Here is an 18,039-nt window from a genome sequence, read left to right as displayed (position 1 = left end):
AGGGACATGTTTCTACAGGAATCAAAGTAGAGAGATGGGTTTTGCTGCCCTTTCATGTGCTCAAATACATCCTGACTGACCCGGTTATGCCCTTAGTTGAAGAAACTAAACACTTTCAAGTTCAGAAGGGAAGATGCTCAGGGTTTCTGGAAGACGGGCTGACTCACCTCTACTGCATAGTAGCCTGTAACCTTGGCCAAGTTACTTAATCTCTTTCATCTCAATTTTTCCATCTGTAAAATGGGACTCTACTACCAATGGCACTTTCCTTTAAGGTTCCTGTAATTATTAAAATAGTTGATTTACATAAAAAATGTAGGGCAATGATACACAGTCAACAATAAATATTTACCATCACTGTCATTTTAAAACAAAAACAAAAGATTTGAGGATGTGTCCACATGACCTTTGGAATTTAGATGCATCCCAACAGGTCCCTGTTGTATTTTTGGGTCACAGTAAACAGGTTTTGATAATCAAACCTAAAACTCTGATGTTTCTGTCATTACTATTTTCAATGGAATGATCTGCATAGAATTAACAAATAATTAACAAAAATTACTAAAATTCCTTTCAGAATTAAGTCAGCATGAGATAACACTGCTTGCTGAGATTATACATGCTTCCTTTAAGCTTCTGTATAGGATACATTTCTCCAAATTTTTTACAAAAAAAGCACTATTTTATCATTGGAAAAATTAAAATAATAGTACATAATAAGATGAAGCACATCATGCCTCGTAACGTATAAACACGGATATCTACAGGAAATGGCAATCAAAGCATAAATGAGTCCACTAAGATTGCGTCATGGCTTTCCCTACTGGCCCAGTCGGACATTTTTTTTGGAAAGTTTTAGAGACCTAAGTCTCCACAGCCAAATGGAAATGAGCCCCAGATATTACTCAGATATTATTGGCAGTACTTTCTGCCCAGAGAAAGGCAAAACAAAGAGTTTTTTTGCAATTGGAGGCCACCACCTGGATTTGTGTATGCATAAGCCTCAGCCACACGAGGCCTGTTTAGGGTTGATCTGCCAACTGCACAAAGACACACACAAACACACACACACACGCACACATGCACACACGCACACAGGCACAGCCCAAACGCTGAGTTTCATTTCCACTGCTTTGTTCCTATGGAGTACTAACAGATATTGGCAGACCCTATTTCACTTTTTTCTCCATGAACTCTGGCCATTTCAGCCTTTTTCTCCCAATTTAAATAGTTAGAAATGTCGCCCAGTCAGGGTACTTTTTCAATGGGTAAAATATTAATTCTTATAAGTCAAAAAATGTTAGTGTCCTACAAGCATGCAGAGCAAAGTTTAAAAACTGATGTTAAAAACCCCACTTTGAAGTACATACTCAAAGATCAGGAGCTGTGGTGACTCTAATCTGTTCTTAGGCTCTATCAGCTGGGTCATTTAGCATGGGACAAAAGTCCAAGGGACCTCATACACTGGCTGATGTTTGGTGGCAAATTCGGAGCTTCTCAGAAGCTGAGAGACATCTTGAGTCAATTCCACAATTGGACACTTCTAATATATTTTTTAAATGTGTTAAAATACTGCTACAAAAATTACAGTATTTTTCATACATTTACATTTAGCAAATAAGTGTTTTTGTCCCAATAATAATTTTAATAACCATATGCACACCATCTTTTGGAGAAAGATTTAGAAGTTCAGCTTTGAGGCCCCTTCTTCAATCTGAGGCCCAAGACAAATGGCCCTCTAACCCCACCCCTGTAATGAACCTGAGTAAACTTGAGCAGAGGACAGTGTGAGAACAGCATTACTTCAAATGCTGATCTGAACTCAACTCCATTACCGTCCATCCTGGCTACAGTAGAGGAGGCAGAGATCAAAGGCCAGGATGAGGAACTTCAGATCAAGAGCTACCCAGCACTCATACAACCCCTAAGCTACATTTTCCAGAACTTGGACAGGCATTTGGTGTCCAAAATGAGAAAACTATCCTGAAATAGCTTTCTCTGCTCTTGGAATACCAAGTTGTCAATGGCATTGTTCTGTTCTCCAGCTTCCCCCTAACCCCACACCTAGGTTTTGTAATTTTCACCTATGGGTTCTAAGTTGGTTCTAAGACCTCCAAATTCAAAGACATCAAAGAAAGATATTGTTCTTCAAAGATGATGATGTATAATACTTGTATTTCCAAAGCCCCTTTAGGGTGAGCAAAAACAGATAATGATAGCAACCTATGTAAATATATGTCAAGAGGATGTAAATATAATTCCAGGCTTCGGGCCTTATGGGCATTCATTTAATGACTACATGGTACCAGGTCTCCTGAAGCATAGAAGCAGAAAAGCAAACCAAAGGCCTCTGGGATTCTAATTCTTACTAGTAATGAAAGGGAGATGAGGAGAGTGATGCAAGAGCCTTCTGTGAGTGATGTCATGACAACCTCAACATCCCTTCCTCTGTTCAGGGAACATGAAGATGCTCACCTGGCAACTGTCAGTCTCAGGTTCCCACATTCTCCATAATCTGATCTCACAATGCCTAATACATCTTGCATGTGACAAATGTCAACTAACCTACATTAGTGCTTTGAAAATAAGTTAGAGCTTGGATTCAGAAAGCCTTTTAATTCTTTTTTAATTATTGGTGGGTAAGTTTCCTACTTATAGTCTTCATATATGTTCTTTTTTTTTTTTTTTTTTTTGAGACAGAGTCTCGCTCTGTCACCAGGCTGGAGTGCAGTGGCACGGTCTCAGCTCACTGCAACCTCCAACTCCCTGGTTCAAGAGATTCTCCTGCCTCAGCCTCTCAAGTAGCTGGGATTACAGCATACACCACCATGCTCAGCTAATTTTTGTATTTTTAGTAGAGACAGGGTTTCACCATGTTGTCCAGGAGGGTCTCGATCTCCTGACCCCATGATCTGCCTGGCTCAGCCTCCCAAAGTGCTGGGATTACAGGCATGAGCCACCATGCCTGGCCATGTTCAGTTATTTAATAGTTGGGTCTACAGCAAGCTATGTAACAGACATCCAAACATGTCTGTCATGTTGACTCCCCAGTTGTAAGAATATGTTCCCTGTTGTTTCACTTTGTGGTTTCTAGGTTTGAAAAAAAAGTTTCCAAAAAGAGTATCAGAGTAAAGAAAATGCAGAATGATAGATACATGTAATTTAAGAAAGTACGAACATGACTCTCCAAGGAAAAAGGAGGATCTGGCATCAACTGAAGTCTATGTCCACCTAAAAGTAAAAAGCCAAATGGAGTTGTTCATTATAAATATATGTGTCCTTTTGCACAATGAAGAAATGAAATTTGCTCTCCCCACTCTCTCCACTGAGAGAACTGAATACAAATACTATTTTGGGTCAGAAATAAAACAAACCCCACAGCACATTACAGGAAGCCAACCTCAGCAGAAGAGATGGTCTCCCGAGAATACTGGACCCAGGAAGGTGATGAGCTTTCGCCCCACCCCTCTGCTCAAAAGACAGTTTATTCTTTCCCCCTTGGTAGATATGCACTTCTAAATCTCAGCCACTCACCTAATTTTCTGTCTTGTAAGCAAGTCTTCAAAAGAAGGCTAGGTTACTGAGAGATGGGCACAATCCTTGAAAATTGCAGAAGTAAAGAACATAGGCACTTTATAACATTCTCTTCAGTAGGGAATATTCTGTGTCCCAGCAGTACCAACCTCAGGAGCTCCAAGATATCCACTGTGAAAACACGGGCAACCCTACTGGCCGCCGGTCTTCCTCTGAACAGATGAGAGGTCACTCCTGTGGAATGGGTTATACCAGTAGGCTCTGGCCACATTGCCTTCCATACACTCTACCCTTCCACCCTGTGGCAAGCACCTTTTAAAAGAGCTAAAAGCAATTGAAAAATGTACCAAAGGCATCAAGGTGAATTATCAGACTACTGTTCTCTGATAAAAAACAGTAACAACAGATGATGGCTTTCAAAGAAGCTGAGAAAATGAACTTTATTTTTCTAGAAGTTTTTTTTAATTTTTTTCCTAGTCCCAATGCACTTTGTACTTCTCTATTTATCATGCACTTTGTAACTGCCTCAACATATCTTGCCCTTCTATCAACTGATGAACTTCTTAAGAACCCTGCCCTATTCTTCCTATTCATCCTCATATTCACAGAGCCTTCAGTGTAAGAGGAAATTAATAGACTCTCAATAAATGTTTGATGGACGGATAAATGTAGAAAAACTTAACGTACACCAGAGTGCAACAGGAAATAATATCCAAAATTCTTGAGATAACAATGAAAGACCATCAAAGTAAACCTTTCCCATAGCTAATTGTCCAAACATTAAAAGAGGACTTCATTGTTCTCCAGATGTCATCAGTGATTCATTACAAATAATTACATGCGTGTTCTAAATAATGGAATGTTGAAATGTACACTTGTCATCACCGGCACTGTCAAACATGTTGGACATGCCCAAAATAGCTACAGTTCATGTGACCAGGAAGAGAGTCACATCAAGGACTCCAGAGGTGATAATGTCAGTGTCCCAGGAAAGTCTGGAAGTCATTGTCTTGAACAGGAAGACTTAAGGAAGCTGAGGGCAGTTTGTTCACTTGACCCCAGAGTTGGGTTACACACCCACAGCACTTACTGAGGGAGGAAGTTGGAAGAGGACCTGGGGTCAGACCGCTGCAATGGTGTGAAGTAGATGAAATTTGTCTTCACTTCCTCTTTAATTGCCCTCCTCGTCTCCCCAGCAACCCTGATCTGTCATCCTTCGTAATCACAATGGCAGAGGCCCAACGGAGTCACTCATACTATGGTATAAATAACTCATTATGATTGTATAAATTAGGCTTCCAAAGCATTTGCCTTTTTAGTAGAAGCAGTGCTGTTATTCTGTGTAATAGCAGAATTCCTACCATCAAAATAGCAAGGGACATATTTGAGGGATGATGGTCAGTGCCAGCTTGAAGTTGAGTAGGCAGCTTGAAGTTGAGTAGGCAGCTATATACATTTTTTAATTTTTAGAAATTTAAGTCTCAGGCCTTGGATCTCCTGTGACTATGTGACTATTCATGTTAGAAAAATAAACATTTCCACCTCCTAGAGTGGTTGATAGCAAGAGGGTATCAGGCTTCAAAGGTTGATCTGTGATTCTCTAGAGACCTCTAGTGGTCAGAAGAGGAACTCACTTTTGTTATGAACAGAAAGAAAGGGAATGCTGACCGGTGAAAAATGAAGGCCTACAATCTGGAGATAGCCATTAAAGAAATATTTGGAACTTTCAGTAATGGAAGGTTTGAGTCATTTACTTTTCCATCTACTTTTTCTCTCTCTCCTTTCTCTTCTGCATCCATGCTACAATCTCATTTGCCTTAATGCCTTAGAAGGCTCTTGTCCTTAGTGTCCTTATTATCCATTTTCATTGCTTTATCTGGGTCGTCCACACAAAGAAAACAGCTTGCCCTTCACAGGATCGATATTTCCCTCACACAATCCATGGGCTCCTACATCTCCCTTCACCCTTGGCATCTCTTGATCCTGTTACTCATACCTACATGTGCTCCCAGATAAGTACAGGAATAGGTCATCGCTCTCCTTATCTTCACCCTTACTCTGCCAGGACAGTGTTTCTTTTTCTGCCATTGAGATGGACTGTCCCAAGGGATTACATTTTAAGAGGTGGATTACAGTTACTGCTGGTTTTGTGGTTCACTGTGAAGCTCAGGAAACAGAAACAGCCAAGTTTCCAAGATATATATTTCACAGGAGAAGAGTCAAAAAAAAAAAAAAAGATTTAAAATGCCAAACTTTACAGGAAATTCAAAGACAACCCTTCCCAACAAATAAAAGTCATCCCCACAGATTTGTGGTAGAGGCAATATAAGTGACTATGTTAACCTGAAGCCTTTATAGGTAGACTTTTCAGCTGCTCTCTTTTGTTTACCTATCCCAATTTTTCTTATACAACTACTAAAATTATATAGATAAATACACCATATATTAAGATATATACTCACCAATGTGTACAAGAAGGGCATTCCTCTAAAATTAGATTGCAGCTCTTCCTGGCTTTGAAGTAATCACACCCCAGCAATAGAAAGAGGTGGAACATATCAACAGGAATGGGGTGTGGACTGCAAGTTCATCATCTATCAATCTTATCTGAGATCCGGCTTTGCCTTAAGGTTCAATTCCAAGACCATGAATAGATGTTTCTGGGTTTTTTTAATCCCCACTGTGGATGAAGCCTTTCTTCCTTTTTCTGAGAGGTCTGAATTTGAGACTCCATGTGGGTCAGGTCAATGATAGGAGCAACAGACCCCAAAGGACCTCCTCAATCTGGATCCACATTTAGACAATGTCTTCTCAGTTACAGGAGCATAGGATTTCCTATAACCCTATCAATTAATTATTGGTCCAACAAATAAACAGAAACTTAGTTATAAATGGCTAATGAATAGGCAGTTGTGTCCTAGTAGTTTGTGGCCTCAGAGAGTTTTTTAAGCAAAGAGTTAAGGGAAGGAGAAAAAAGGAGCAGGAAACCAACCCTTCCTTTGGTTGGCTCCCTTAGCTCACCTCAACTTGGAAAGAGCAGAGCCGACTGAACAACGCTTGACAATATTTCTGTGGCATTATCAAAATCCAGGGCCATGATCTTGATATAAAAGCAAGCTAGTTTCTCTGATACAAGTATTTGGTTATAACAGGGTGAGGCTCATTATAAAAACCACCCATTTGTTAATCACTAAAACATTGATTGAATGCCTAATATATGAAGGCTATCACAGTGAGTTTGCAAAAATTTTGGTTTTATACATTTTCCAAAACCATAAGAATGTGTTTATGTGTAGAAAATAAAAATTTAATGGTATTTGAAGAGCTGATACCATAATCTCTCTTAGGGAAGAAATCTTTCTTTTGGCTACAGTGCTGTGGGAGAAAGTGAGTCCCTGAAGGTCTGAGGGTCATAAGAACAAAACAGTAAGGAGAGGGCTGTGCTGTTCTGCCAGTGCTCCACAGGAAGACATGAGAGGGCTTTGGTGTTGCTCCAAGGTGAAGGAGGAGAAAGAGAGAGAGAAGAGCCAAACAAGTCAGGCGGTGTGAGGATGGGAAGTGTGTACGGCCAGGAAGTCAGGGAAGAATCCACAGTGGTGAGCTGACTGACTTTTGAGAAACAAAGATGATAAAAAATAAGGATTGCTTCAAAAACAGGAACCAACGAGTCAGTAAGGCTCAGATCTCTGCAGCGAAGCCTCCCCTAACTCTCCACCATCCACCCAGTGCCCCTCTCAGTCTGGAGAGTGGCGCCACCTACAGGGTTGTTCCCAGACACCATTGCTTCTGACTCATTGCTCCAACCCTTTCAGGCCCTGCCAAACCAGCCCATGCCAATTGCTCAAGTCTTTAGAAATGCATAAAAGAAATACGTAATTTGGTAAATTAGTAAATTCTTCTAATTCAGCAAATTGGTCACTCGACAATTGTCAAATTGGTTTTTGGGAAATTGGACAGCTTGTCTCAAAGCTGACAGAGTGTAATCATCTCCAGGCTCTGGCAAGTCAACCCGCCATTCCACTCAGGTCAGTGCTTTATGCTCACTCCTTCCATTCTCCTTCTTTCCCTCAGTAAATGTCAAAGCGCCTGAAATGCAAAAGCCAGCCCTCATTCTCTGACAGAGGGTCAACAGTTTAGACTCAGGCCTGGAGAGATCATCTCTGACAGAAAGCTCATATCTACAGGTTTTCTTTAAACAAAAAGTTAAAAGAAAATGACTAACCAGGGCTACACATAAGAAGAAGTATTCAGTAATGAGAGAGGCTACTATCAACCCAAGAAGATTATGTCAGAAGTAGGGTAGAGTCCAGTGGTTGGAATTCATAACACTTTGAGATAGAAGTGTGTCCCGGGGTACAACTGCAAAGTGGAGTACACGTGGGTCAGTGGAGGGCCTGGCCTCCAGCTCCACCTCTGGTGCTGTGTCCACCAGCTGGGGAGAGAAGAATCAAGCCCATGTACAGCTCCTTTTCTCCCCTGGAATCCTCTCATTGCATCATTCAGCATTTCAGCCTTAGATGCTAGGAAGAGGGCAGTGCTTAGACCCTCTGCCCTTCAGAGAGACCATCTCGTACTCTGTTGCTGAATGGGAGACCACACGGCTCCTCTGGGCGACTCTTCCAGAACAGTCTGGGACTGAGCTCCAGCACAGATCCTGGGTGTGGCTGGTTCACAGGCTTGGACTGCCCAGAGTAGAGCTGGCCAGGAAAAACAGGGCAGAAGGAATGCTGGTGGCGGGGAGGAAGCAGAGAACAGCATCTTCTCTTCTTACCTCATTCAGGGCCCTTATGACTATCTCTCTCCTTCACCAAGAATATAGAGAAAGGTAACAGACACTGAAGAGAGGTTTTACTGCAACAAGCAGGAGAACTTCAGCTGGGACCATTACAATCACACAAAAATCCACAGAGCACATGACACCCCCTTTGGCAGCCTCCACACTGGACCCACCAACATTCTGCATCCTGAGAGCCAGAGACACGTCTGCAGAAATGTGCACCAATAGCAGCATTCAAGTCCCATGCTGGGAAAGAGGACATAGGTAAGTGTGTATCTCAGACTGTTTCCATCCAGGTGGGAGGCAGACGGATGACCAATGTACCCAATATCACACCTGGGATCCCCCTGCTTGGGGCCATCTGAGCAGCGGAAACAGTTACCTTAAGGCTGGCCTCTGCAGACAGACTGAGAGCTTACAGAAGGACGGCCAGCAACTCTATTCTCAAGCTTAACAAGCAGCTGGGTGTGGTGGCTCATGCCTGTAATCCCAGCACTTTGGGAGGCCAAGTCAGAGGAATCACTAGAGCCCAGGAATTCAAGACCAGCCTGGGAAACATGGAAAAACCCAGTCTCTATAAAAATTTTAAAAATTACCCAGGGCTTGGTGGTGTACCCCTGTAGTCCCAGCTACTGGGGAGGCTGAGGTGGGAGGATCACCTGAGCCCAGGGGTTTGAGGCTGTGGTGAGCCATGATTGCACAACTGCACTCCAGCCTGGGTGACAGAATGAAACCGTGTCACAGAAGAAAAAAAAAAAAAAGAAAGGCAATGTTATCATGAAGAAACAAAGGCCGTCTTTGACCCTCTAAGGACATTTGGTGGGGAGGTAGATTTGTACAACTCAACATATACGAAACTTAAAGCAAAGGCCAGAAGACTAGTGCATGGCTAGTTCTCCCCAGCAACTCTTGGAGAGACACAGCCTATTACTGACAATTCTCCTTCTTGGCTCGCGAGTGGGCCGCAGCACACAGGCAGCAGGATCGGATGCTCAGCATGGAGCTGCCATAGACCCACCGCCTCCTCTGCAGCTGCATGTGTGCTTTTCAGAAACCACCAAATTCAAAACCCCAGACTGCCAAGGTCAAATCTTCCGGGAAAGGCCCATTCAGCCTGTGGTTATTCATGTTTGAGGAGTTGCTCTGAATTTGAGAGGAGGTCTGACATTGCTGACACTGGGCGGGTTGGGGTCAGCCTGACAGGGACAGCAGAAAGAGACCCGTGGTCCTGTGGGATGCTAGCCCCAGCCTGCCAGAAACAGCCTGCTCAACTGTTTCCCAGACCTCAGCTCCTTCCACTGCCTGGGCTCAGATGAGAACAAGACAAGGGAACAGAAATGGTTCAGATTTCATCCTCCAGCCCCTGAGCTACAAAAGCTCTCAGTCACGCAGCTTCCTCCTGGAGTTCACAGCACGGCAGGCCCCAGATGGCATGAATCACCACTCTGTCGCCCTGGCTAGGCCCTGGTGTGGAGCGCCGTGAGAGTTCACACTGTCACCCTTGTTGTGAAGACAGCCCAGCACAGAGTGCTTCTGTCCCAATGGCACATTTAATTTCAAATTAAAGTTATAAAAGCTGAAAGTGACCTCTTCTCCTGGAAACAAAACTGTGGGCTTGAGAGGGAATTTGGCTCCCACAGGGGCCTTGTCTCTCTGCCCTGGAAGAGACTTTTAAATGTCTTCCAACAAAAATCAGGACTTGTCTAGAGGGTTCCCTCTGTCACCACGCCAGCCTTCAGCGTCTTTGCTGTTCATCAGCGGGTCCCCTGAGGCTTGTTCCACAACCACTCTTGGGAGTCGCACTCTAAAGTGTGTCACACTGTAAAGTGTGACTGGGGCACACTGAGTTCCAGGACCCGGTCACTCCTCACAGAGCCTGAAAGACCAAAACCATAGGAGGACACACAGACAGCTTGAAGGGGACCAGCTGTTCCTCCCAGGGCTGGGTGGGCAGCAGAAAGCGTGGAGGGGAAGGAGCATAGCGCCGAAGAGAGCTCAGCTCTAACCGCCCTCTCCTCTCGGCCAGACAGGGGCCAGCAGATCCAGGGCGGAGGGGCCAGGCTCCTTCCACAGGAAAGTAAATTCCTATGAGGTCAACAACCAGAGAATCAACCCATGTTTGCTGATCAGCCCTGATGCCCTTCACTGACTTAAGCACCGTGAAGAAAATGGAAGCATGGTCTTCAAAGAAGCAGCATCTACCAGCAACACAGCACAGGGAGGCGGGAGGAGGGAGTGGGGAGGAATTGGACTCCACATCCAGTTGGCCTGGGTTTAAATCCGATTCCACCACTGATTAGCTGGAAATTAGGACAGATTGTTTCTATCATTATTCTCTCATTTGCAAAATAAAGATCACAATAGGGCCAACCTTGTAAGAATTCTGGGAATTAAATGAGTCTATGCACACAAGGTGCTAATGTATATAAATGTCAGCTATCCATTCGAAAACAACAACAAAATATTCACTATAAAGCCAAAATCAATAATATAACAGATGTGAATCTTAGCCCACATTAGCTCACAAATCTAGGTGGGTAAGAAGAACCACTTTTTCTTTTTTTTTTTTTTTTTTTTGAGACAAAATTTCACTCTTTCACCCAGGCTGGAGTGCAGTGGCATGATCTCGGCTCACTGCACCCTCCAGACCCCCAGGTTCAAGCAATTCTCCTGCCTCAGCCTCTCGAGTAGCTGGGACTACAGGCGCCCCACACCACACCCAGTTGATTTTTGTACTTTTAGTAGCGATGGGGTTTCGCATGTTGGCCAGGCTGTTCTTGAACCCCTGACCTCAGGTGATCCACCCGCCTCAGCCTCCCAAAGTGCTGGGATTACAGGCGTGAGCCATGGCGCCCGGCCTTTCTATTTTCTTTAAATCAATTTGAGTCCAATTCCAGCACACAGAAAATGCTATCACAGTCCTGCTGGGGTTCCCTGCCTCCCAGGGCTGAGCCGTACAGGGCGCTGGGACATCAGGAAGGCGTTCTTCATCCATCTGATTTCTGCTGCAGTACCTAATGTCCCGGCCCACAGGATCCCGTCACGGCCAGCACCTCTGCCATCTCCTGGCCTCTCTTGGGGATCAGGAGCCTCTGGCCAGGCTGGAAACCTTGTGAAAGGGTCCAGCCCCCTCCAACACTCCCTGTCCCATCTCTGAGGTCTTTCTGCTGGTCCAGAGCCCTGCCCAGATTTACCAAGCTTTATTACCCTTGTCCCCTTTGAGGAGTCTCTCTTTTCTCTTCTTGTTTGTCCACAAAAGTACCATCCACAGCCCCACCCCTTCCTCTCCATCCCATTCAGGATGATTAACACAGTCACTGGACAAAAGGCAGGAAGATTCCACTTGAGCAGTTTCTATTATCGTCCCCGAGGTAAAGATTCCAAAGTCTTGCCAGCCGCCTGCTTAAATGGGGAAATGGAACATGCAACAAGCACAACACAAATCAATATCCCAAGATAACATTCCACTGCTGTAGCATGCCAGGAAATAAATGTCAAATTGTGCCTGGCTGAGGTCAGGTCACCAGCAACCAGAACTTTTAAAACATAATTGTGTTCCTTATCATCTTGCCTATGCAAGCTTGGGGCAGGGTGGTGCAAATATATGGTCCCCTCAGCAGTGTGGAGGGTTGTGAGGTTTCCTGGAGGGAAACTGACTCCTCAGCAGGGCTCTGACACAGGAAGAAGAGTTAGCCTGGAGAAGGAAAGGAAGCTGGACATTTCATCCAGGAGCTGCAGCAAGGACAAAAGAAAGAAGGTAAGAGTCATGGAGGAATAGAAAGAGATGCAAAGAGTATTTCTGGAACCCAAAGTATCAGGTAAAGGAGTGTCCTGGTGGAGTAGCCAGGGACAGCCACTAGAAAGCAGGGTGACCTGCGCTAAGCAGCTTGACCTTTAACACTTGGGTCTGGCTTTGAGACCAGGGAAGGAGGACCTCGGGTGGTGTGGCAGGAGTTTGCAAAGCCTCAGAGTGAAGAAACATATTTAAAGATAAGTAATTTTTAAAATTCTGTTTATAATAAGGTAAATGTAGGTTTATTAGTGAGCAGAATGTAAAATTTTAGTAAACTGTAAATATAAAAGAGGAAAATGTTTTCACTTATAAACAAGATGTCCCATGTTCCCTGGGGATTACATTTATCCTCCTCTGTAGCAAATTTTGAGAAGCTCTTTACATCAATAGCTTTTTAAAATAAAATCAGGATTCCTAGTTTGAAAAGAAAATACATTTTTCGTAGCTACCCAGTAACACACACATACCTGAAACAAAAATTTTGCAAACATTACTTACTCTCATCTTATAAGAATCATCTGGGCTGGGCACGGTGGCTCATGCCTGTAATCCCAACCCTTTGGGAGGCTGATGTGGGACGATCACCTGAAGTCAGGAGTTGGAGACCAGCATGGGCAACTTTGGGAGACCCCAACTCTACAAAAAAATTTAAAAAGTAAAAGAATTATCTGTTTTTTAGCCTATTCAATCCTAATTTATCCCACTTGATTTTTTCTTTAAAACTCTGGTCAGAGAGGACTAGCCTGACTTCATAACCCAGTGATGGGTCCCTACCCACAGAGGAAAAAGTGATGCCATCGTGGATTTGAAGCCATTGAAGGAATATCAATAAGGAAGGGCCGGTTGGATTGTTACTTTAGTAAGTTATTCTCTGGGTTGTGTGGAGTTTGACTTTGAGGCAGATAAATGGAAGGGAACTGATCACGCAGGGGGTTCTTTTGATTCTCAGGGTGATCTGCAACGAGGGCTCACACGACAGCAGAAATAACAGAGACAAAGAGAAGGTGATGGCTGCAAGGATCGAGGAGCTAGAATCAGGAGGACTTGATACTGGATTGGCTGTGGATCTGAAAGAGCGGGGAAAGTCCAGAATGGCTCCTGTTTCTGCCTCAGCACTGATGCACTGTCAACTGAAAAGAAAATGAGGCGCACAGGTCTAAATGGGCCAGATGGGACTCCCTGGGTCACTTTGCATTTGAGGTGCCTGAGGGATGGCCATGTGGAGACAGCTGCCATTTGTACATGCAAGTCCGAATCTCTAGGGGAAAAATCAGAACCATATTAATACTTTGGAACCATCAGTATTTGAGTAGCAATTAAAATTAAGAAAGTGAGTGTGATTCGCCACGGAGACTTACGTAGTGCCCAGCACATAGAAGATTGTTTCACCTATCTTTGTGTATGTTATCATATGTATATACTATTTTACATACAGAATTAATTAATGTAATATTTTACCCATCCCCCCACCACCCTGCACCACACACACACGCACACACACATACCCTGGAAACAAAGTTCACAAGATAACCCCAAACCTTACAATGGAACTCAGTGGGAAGACACAAGATTGTCATCTGGCCCGTTACACCAATGTGCGCCTCCTCTTTGGTATGTTTGTAGCTCCACGAGGCTGGCTGGAGACACCTGCCAGTTTATTGCTATGCCCACACGTTCAATTCTGTGCTCAGCATAGTGCCTGGAACAAGTAGGCACTTAGGGAGAATTACAGAATGAATGAAGCAGTAGTCCCGCCTCCACATTTAACCATCACATCCATACATCAGTGTACTTTGGGGTCAGAATTTATGTGTGGCTGATAAAAGGGAGACCTTTTTATATTAGAAAAAATGCTCAAATTATGAATAAATAATGGAGATTGCTTGGAAATGTGTCTAATTTTTGGCAAGATATGACAGCAATTAGTTCTGTATCTAAAATCTCAATATGAAATGACAATAAAACAATCTTCTGAGAATACAATTACTATATTGCTAACAAATATAAGCGTTGTGCTTGACTGAGTTAGATGAATAATTCCCCTGTTATGACTAAAATGAATTTTCTTATACAAACACATCACTTCGCAAAGGTGTCATGTTACATAATTTTTGAAACTATCAAAATAACTGATTCAAAAATATTTTAAGACTTAAAAATACCTATGTTAACTATGTAGTAAATAATAAGTTGATTACATCAATAAATCATTTTATTTTTAAAAATATTATTTCAATTTTTTATTTAAAATAAACATAGCAGATGCTTGAGATAATTTTGTATATTGCTTGTTGCTAAGATAAAAAACCATGCAAAACCATCTTTCCAATTTCTTACAAATGGTTTTTAGTTTGATATTTCAGTCCTTCATGTACACATAGAAGGACCCTAATCATATCTTTATTGATAGAAACATAGTGACTATCAGTTCTCAATACTGTATTATGGTATCTTTAAGAATATTTTTGTGTGGGCCGGGCATGGTGGCTCACACCTGTAATCCCAGCACTTTGGGAGGCCAAGGTGGGTAGATTACGAGGTCAGGAGATTGAGACCATTCTGGCTAACACAGTGAAACTCTGTCTCTACTAAAAATACAAAAAAAAAAAAATTAGTCAGGTGGGTTGGTGGGCGCCTGTAGTCCCAGATACTCGGGAGGCTGAGGCAGGAGAATAGCATGAACCCAGGAGGTGGAGCTTGCAGTGAGCCGAGATCGCGCCACTGCACTCCAGCCTAGGCAAGAGAGCAAGACTCCATCTCAAAAAAAAAAAAAAGAATATTTTTGTGTAAACAGGGCCATATATGTCTGTGTGAACCTTAACCTGAACTCCCAAAGGGCAATCAGCATTTGAAACGTCTTAACCAAGAATTATCCCAGAGAAGCCTGCTGTAAGCAGCTTTAAAGATTGCTTTCCAAATCTGCACCAGAACATTGCTTAGCATAAAGGATGTTACATAAATTTTCATTGGTAAAATAAGAAGTGCTCCAGATATGTGATCAAATGAAAATTGTACGCAGGCACCTCAACCTTTGCACAAACAAAGTATAAAAATCTCCACCACTTTCAGCTTCAGTGTGAGACTCCAGGTCTCATCTCACCTTCTACCACTTCGTGATGGACTTTGTTACCTGTTCAAACTCGAAGCTTTTCCTCCCATTGCAAGAATACTGTTCTGTTTGCCTTGAAATGAACTTTCATGCAGGGTACTAGTCCAAGTGCCTGAAAGGATAAAGACTTCATCAAGTTTACTGGAGCAGACTGCATGATTGCTTACTAATAAACATCCAATTATATACTAGAATTCTGCCTGAGACTTACTTTCACTGGTACGTAACACCTGGTGACTAAGGTGTGAAGAAAGGGAGGTCCAGTTACCACTTCCTTCTAACTGTTGGAGGCTACCAGTAATTACCACATAAAACAAACCAATTTGGCTCACATGAGTTCTCAAAACTGTAGCTGAGAGACCAGCAAGGAGACCCAGAAATAATCTGACTGTGTCCCTCTTCCAAATAACTGGAAACCCGATCCTTTCTAAAGTTGGAAGAACCTCAGAAAAAGTATATAGAAGATGAAACGCAGAGAACAACTGAACTAGTCTAGCCTTCACATTACAGAGGAAAGAACTTCAACAGAAAGAAGAAACTAGAATCTTGCAGGAAGCAAGTGATGGCGCCATGCACTGTCTCAACACAAGCCCAAGTCAAACAGCAGAGAAGGGTCAGGCCCCTTCTGTCTTGAGTTGTGGATCACCTTTGACTTCTCTGTGGTGATTGGAGAGTAGTAGAAAAACATCCACTCAAAAGCATTGTCCCGTGGGCTGCCATTTAGTTGTGTATGTTCTGATGTGCATTCTGGGTTTGAATGGATAAAACCACTAGAAGAAATACAGAAAGACCAGGATGTTTGTTGAGAGTAGGTCTGCAGCTGAAATTTCACCATCAAGGGCTCAGCCTTTTGGAGTTAGCATGACTCTCTTGTGTATAAAGATACCACATTTATTCAGCAAACATTACTTGAGCACCAACTGTAGGCCAGGCACTATACCAGAAATGACATAGAAATGAAAAAGACATAATCCAGTGGTCACCAGTCCTGGAGAAGCAGCATGTTCTCAGGAACGACTTCACAGGATTTCATTTATCTCCTCTTTTCCTCAGTGACAGGAAGGACCTGGGACAGTTTCTGAGAAAAGATTACTAAGGGTAGGAGTACAGAAAATGTGCCAAAAAATAAGAAGAAGGGGAGATACTGAAAGAGGTTCCCGCCAGAGGCAGCCTTCACTGCCTCACCACAGTGCCCTAGGCCCATCCCCAACCCTAATCGAGGCAACTGCAGTTATTAGTGAGGTGAGGGATGAAAGGCTGTTGGTAAGACGCAGCTCCAACAGGGAATGAGTAGCTCTTGTCTTGGAAAGAAGAGAAATGCCATACTTCTTCTCTGAGCATTGATGCTCTTTACTATTTTGTCCTAAGTCCTTTCAGGGAAAACAGGCTTCTTCCGTTCCATATCCATAGACCACATGAGCTCAGAAACGCCTGGTGTTCATGCCCCACAACGTCTCCAGTGAAGCAGAGGTAGATGAAAGTCAAATGCATCCTGTCTCTCCTGCCAAGTTCGAAAACAGACCCAGATCGGGGCCAGATGCGTAAATCAGGCCGTATCGTATTCTCCCCCTCCAGAGCTCTGCTCCTCTGAGTCACTCAGAAATGGGGGCAGGTAAATGTTGAATGGCTGAGGAATTTTTCCTGGAGATAGAGGAAAGGGTTTTCAACTCAAGGAGAAAGCCTGAATTTTCTGGTGCTCAGGATTAGGCTTGCCTTTGGCAAAGGACTTAGAACTGCTTGGAAAAAGCCAAAAGACTTGTTAGACATCAAAAAACTCGGAACAATGCTTTAATGATTTAAGTGTAAGTGAATCTTTGACACATATGGATTAAATTTCCCTTACTGGGCACATGCTACAACACTGAAGAAAAATATTCCTGACAAGTCACATGCTCAGTTCACCAAATGAGTGCAAACAATGCAACAGATCACCCATGAGGTCCAATTGTATGCCGTCTACCAGGCCCTTGTCCAGGCTCCTTTGTAGGGGACCTCAGAGTGGGCAGGAGGAACACAAAAGCACTGACCCCTCAGACTCCTTCCCCTGGTCCTCTCCGTCCTCCTACCTGCTCCCAGGATAGGGATCTAAGCCTCTGGCTACAATACTAAATGCATTGGACTGAATAAACTGTGACCTCAAAATATATCAAATTTGAGATCTAAAATGGCTCAAGCAAATATAATAAACAACCAGATCACCTTTAAGTACTCCTAGTCTAGAAGCAACTCACAGGTGTACTTTCATTTGAAAGACTAAGTTCTCGGTTTATACACCTTTCTCTTTTTAAAAATGTTGTTTTCATTTTTTAGAAATGGAGTCTTGCTTTGTCATCCAGGCTGGAGTGCAGTGGCGTGATCATAGCTCACTGTAGCCTGGAATTCCTGGCCTCAAGGAATCCTCCCGCCTCAGCCTTCTGAGTAGCAGGGACTACAGGCACGCACCACCGCACCTGGCTAATTTTTAAATATTTATAAGCCATTCTAAACATGTTGATGGTCAGTGAAGATAAGAAGTCATCAAAACTGGCCTCTGCGTGTTTCCTTCATGACAGATACTGCTTGCTGTGACTGGCATAAGTGCTCCACTCCCCAGAGCACACAAGGAGCAGTGGTGACCCCAGACAGTCAGGCATGCCACAGGAAGCTGGACAGATTTCCCTGGAAAAACAACTGTGCCTTGTCTTTGCCACAGTTGGATTTGCTGCTACTCAAGAAAGCCCCGATGACAACACCTTGGAAATCTGCAGGACACCACCCAGCTCTGCATCTGCTGGGAAATGTTTGGCAACATAATCTCCTAACCTGGAATTATCTTCAAGGATTTCA

General features: G+C 43.4%; 2 long non-coding RNA genes across 4 annotated transcripts in view; one reads left to right on the top strand and one right to left on the bottom strand.

Annotated features, from left to right (window-relative positions):
* The window catches only part of LOC101008143, a 35,246-nt gene extending 26,411 nt beyond the window's left edge, over nucleotides 1-8,835 (bottom strand). The window contains exons 1-3 of one of the 3 annotated variants that reach the window (XR_001903518.3): nucleotides 5,997-8,835; nucleotides 3,535-3,768; nucleotides 168-279 (exon numbers count right to left, since the gene is read on the bottom strand). This is a non-coding gene — a long non-coding RNA (uncharacterized LOC101008143). The other 2 variants (XR_001903517.3, XR_001903520.3) reach the window with 2 other exon arrangements.
* A 2,995-nt stretch (nucleotides 8,836-11,830) lies between these two features.
* On the top strand, nucleotides 11,831-14,477 carry LOC116274922. Its single transcript, XR_004183758.1, has 3 exons — nucleotides 11,831-12,068; nucleotides 12,837-12,963; nucleotides 13,054-14,477. It is a non-coding gene; the product is annotated as an uncharacterized LOC116274922 (long non-coding RNA).
* Nucleotides 14,478-18,039: the final 3,562 nt, after the last annotated feature.

The sequence above is a fragment of the Papio anubis genome, chromosome 5 (assembly GCF_008728515.1).
Source record: "Papio anubis isolate 15944 chromosome 5, Panubis1.0, whole genome shotgun sequence".
In the NCBI taxonomy this organism is placed as follows: Eukaryota; Metazoa; Chordata; class Mammalia; order Primates; family Cercopithecidae; genus Papio; species Papio anubis.
This window is presented reverse-complemented; position numbering and strand designations above follow the sequence as displayed.